Source organism: Capsicum annuum, chromosome 4 (genome assembly GCF_002878395.1).
Source record: "Capsicum annuum cultivar UCD-10X-F1 chromosome 4, UCD10Xv1.1, whole genome shotgun sequence".
NCBI lineage: Eukaryota > Viridiplantae > Streptophyta > Magnoliopsida > Solanales > Solanaceae > Capsicum > Capsicum annuum.
The window spans coordinates 205,304,351-205,309,295 of NC_061114.1; positions in this window are offsets into that span (position 1 = coordinate 205,304,351).

The window sequence follows — 4,945 nt, forward strand, 5'->3', positions numbered from 1 at the left end:
TTTCTCCTATTTTTGTCCATTTTGCTCATTTTTCATCTCGTCACTTGAGAGTTAAACTCTAAAATAGTATGGGAGCTTAAAAGTGATGTTTGTGGGAGCTTGGGAAGCTAGATTAACACCTATTTCTTAATTTTATTATGAATTTAAGATAAGAATTCATCATTTTCTTAGTAATTTCTTGATAAATTTCTCAAAACTACAAAAATCTTTGGGCTTGATTTTAAACTTCAATTTCACTCCTTTTCATTTGAATAATGTTTTTATCTTATAATTACTAGTTTTTCATCAATTTAACAATCAAAACAACTTTTATTCTTGATTTTAACCCGAATTTCAAAGATTTTATCCAGTAAAGCCCAAAAATATTTTTTTTTTCGATTTGAACCTCGTTTTTTACTCGATTGAACTTGGGTTTTCAGATCTAAGTTCCTAATAATATGAAAAACATATTTTTGGAATAAATTTTTTATTTTTCCCTTCTTTTTTGAAAACCCATTTCGAGGGTCCATTTTGACCCCAAACAAAAAGTAGTCAATATGGGTATCGTTGGTTTTGTTTTGACGCGTAAATTTCATATTTGATATTTTTAGTGGAGTTTGAGATTGTTCATTAAAAGTATGGTCATGAATTCGGTGTATAGCAGATCGATTTCGGCTTTTGAGGTAGGTTATGGCTTAACTCTTTCAGACTGGGCTGGGTAGTATATGATGATACAAAATGCATGTTAACGATGGGTAATAATCATATAAAATGAATATTTATGTGTTGTTCCCATTTGGGGACCTATATGTGATGTAATTATCGAGATTGGGTTATTATGTGATATGTGTGACTGTGTGGGGTCCTATGTGATATTAATAGTCTTGAATACATGTGAATAATTGTATTATGTTGTTAACATACTTAATATAGTACCATTGGTGTATTGTGATTATATTCATTCTTTATTTGGCATATGAGACATGTGAAAATTCGTGGATGAAATTGAAATAATGAGTAGATATTGGCTCACATGGTTATGAAAATATATCATTATGGTTGGTTGTGAAAACACTCGTTGTGATTGTTTGTGAGCATTACATCCTCATATCATATTCATTCATGAAACATTAGTACCACCGTGGAAACATCTGAGAAATACTAGCAACACCTTTTTAAAATCCTCCCCGAGGGATGTGCCGGGGAAGAGATATTGTAACACCTTATAAAACCCTTTCTGAGGGATGTACCGAAAAGGAGATATGAGATATGTGGATTGTATATGGTTTGAAGAACCCCCCATGGGTCCTACGTTGGAAGGCTTGCCTCCGTGGTTATATATGGGGATTGTGCGATGATATCGGAGGTTGTGCGACTACCTCGTACATCATCATTATCTTCAATATCATATACATTGCACTTACTTTATTGTGTTATGTTGTGTTGTATTGCCATATTGACTTGTCATCTATGTATTTTTATCAACAACAACAACAACATACCCAGGATATTCCCATATAGTAGGGTCTGGGGAGGGTAAAGTGTACGCAGACCATAACACTACCTCAGGTGAAGTAGAGAGGTTGTTTTTGATAGACCCCCGACTTAGAATCGATAACAGTATAACAAATACAAAAGATAGGTGCATATAAACTAGTACAATATGTAAAACAAACTAACACCGCTGGCAACAAGATAATACTACAACCACAAGATAATAATAAGAACTATCTAACTGAAATCATAGACATCACACAACACCACAAATAAGAAACTATAGGCATATAAAAACGCTCCCTTACTGTTACTGACACACTCCCATCCCCTAACTCTCTACCCTAATCTGCTTATGCCACATCTTTCTATCAAGGGTCATCTTCTTTTACTTGTATTTGATGATCTTGTATATGCATGTTCCCCCTTGTTCTTCTTATATGTGATATAATACGTACTTTTATTCTATCTTGGTGTGATGTTGCAATATATATGAGATATATTAGAACTGTTAGTGCAAGCGTTGTGGGCTACCGTTGTGGGGTATTTTTTAATTGCAGGTGACGTGCCATTAGTGTATATTTTGTATGCTTTATTTGCTACTTTGCTTGGTTGGCCTATGATACCTACTGAGTATAAATGAACCGTATTCATGCCTACTGCGCCCTTTTGGTGAAAGTCCTAGTTCAAGTGCGCCTCAACTTGATTGACTCGGGCGATTGTTGGAGCTTTCAAGGTAGCGGTTGGGCATTCATGCATCTGAAGTTCACCTCTATCTTTCTACAGTAATTATGTCTTTATTAGTATTCAGAGACATATATTATTTCTTTGCGGTTATTTTTTTGATGTATTCGACTCTTGAATTGTATTAGTAGTTTTTACACTATTGACACTTGATTTTGGGCATGATTGGTATTTTGGATAAGTTCTTTCCGCATTGTTATGATTACTTATAGGGTTCGGCTTCGTTCTAGAAACCTTATCTTGGGATATATCTTTCTTTTCCTCTTTTCGTCTTAGTTTGGGTGATAGGCTTACTTATCAAGGTGCGCCGTGATAAGTGCCATCATGACCCTCGTTTTTGGATCATGACAATAAAGAAAATGCTAAACAATAGTAATAATTTATTCATAGATTATTTAACTAAAAAAAATATCATGGGGCAAATTATTTATCAAAGTGAAAATCATAAATGTCGATCTTAAGGTGAGTAAGAATGACCCTTATCAAAGTATCTTGCTTGCGAACATGATTCGCGTTCCTCTTCCCTACTTCTTCAATTTTATCCATATAAGTTTCAATGTGATCGAAGTGAACGCATATGTCCTCGTTATTCACCTGCATATCTTGTTGGATCTGGGTCATTGTTTTCACTATTTTCTAAAAAAATAAGAGAAATCAAAGGTATTAATATTTGTCAATGCAAGACAATAAATATTAAAAAAAATAAAATAAAGTATATAATATATTATTTCATACCTTTCGTATGATGAAAGACTTAAATTTCATTTTGATCACCAACACAAGAAAGAACACTTTAAATAACAATTTATTTGGTGGTAACTAGGTTTCTAACTTTTTTATTTAATAGACTTGACTGGAAAATAAATTTAAATTTAAGATATTACTTTTTTTGAGAAAATGTTGATCTTCAAAAAAATTAACTCTTATCAAGAACACCAAGCATTTAAAAAAAATTTACTTTATTTTAAAAAATAATTTATGTTTTAACTTCAATATCAAAGGATGTGAAATATTTTTAAAAAAAAATGTTAAAGGATGTAGAAGAATTACAATTGATTTAATATACAATTTAGTGTAAATTATATGTGTGACTATATAGACAACTATTGTTAATTAGAATATATATATATATATATGGAGAGAGAGAGAGAAAGAGAGAGAGATAGAGAGAGAGAGATCCGAATCATTTGAGAAGATAATTGATTAAGCTATTAAAGAAAAGAGATACGTCTCTTTGAAAAGACAATTCATGAATAGAGTAATTAATTAAGCATGCATGGGGATGGAGCAGGGTTCATTTGGAGGGATTTTGCAAAAAATTCAATCTAAAACTTGAAATTTTCAATAATGATAGAATAATAATTAGGATTTGACTTCAACGTGGGAACACACATAAAATTACATATATGCCCTATTTTGAACGATATGTATGCGTTTTGTTTGGACGTTTAGCAGTCCCTTTAAAAAATGTAATTTAAAAAAAAAAAATCAATACTACATTTTTGAGCTTTTAAAAAATTTATTCATTTTTCATCATAGAAAAAGTATCAGAAATTCATTTATTATAGATCGAAGAGAGTATTAATGATATTTTAATTTATTTATCTTATTTTATGTTTAGTCCATTTAATCAAAAAATATTTTTTGGCAACTTTTAATTTCAAATTTTCACAGTACACGTTTGAAACATAAGATTATCGAATATTTTGTTATGTTCTACAAATCCTTAATTTTGAGATCATAATTTTTTTTAATATTTTCTTAAATTTTGTGTTAAATAAAAAACAAACAAATACTAATAAACAGAGAGGGGAGGAAGGATGTATGAGTAGAAAATACTTTTAAAGAAGATGTTAAGAAAATAATTTGAATGAAGAAAACAAATCAAAACTTGTGAATGCTTTGGGGACGCGAGTAAAAAGTGCTCAATATCTCAAGATATTTTACAAACTAAAATTTCAAGCATTTCAAAATATAACCTACTATATTTTTATTGTAGTAAAATTCTTTGCATAGTTGGTGTGGTTACGTTACAGACTACTAATAAAATAAGATTAGAAACTAAAATGAAATGTTAGAAGTATGAACGATAGGAAAAATGACCTTCTGAACCCCTCTACTATGTTGGTTTTGTAAGTTGGACACTTCTATTTACATGTTTGTCATCTGAACCCCTGAACCTACTAAAAAATAATATTTTAAACTCTTTTTTGGTGAGTGCAACACACACTCTCCTACGTCAGCTGCCACAACTGCTGCCATGTCAGCCATGCCTGCCACATCATTTTAAAAAATAAAAAAAATTAATTTAATTAAATAAGAAAAATTTATAAATTGTAGAAAAATTTGAATAATCATGCTTTTAAAATTTGAAAAATTTAATTAATCATTTAAAAAAAATTTAAAAAATATTACATTAGAATTAATTAAATATTAAAATTTATTTAATTAATTAATTTAAATTTTAAATTTAAATTAGTAAAAAATTAATTAAAATTCTTAACTAATTCATTTATTTAAATAAATTAAATTTTAAATTAATTAATTTATCAAATTTAAAATTCTTACCTAATTTAAATAAATTTTACTTCAATAATTAATTAATTTAAATATGATTTACATATTTAAAACATTTAATTTAAATTAATTGTAGGGGGAGGGGCTGGGGTGGGGGGATGGGGGAAGGGGTTGCGTAGGGCTAGGTGGGGTAGGGTTGGGTGAGGGGCTG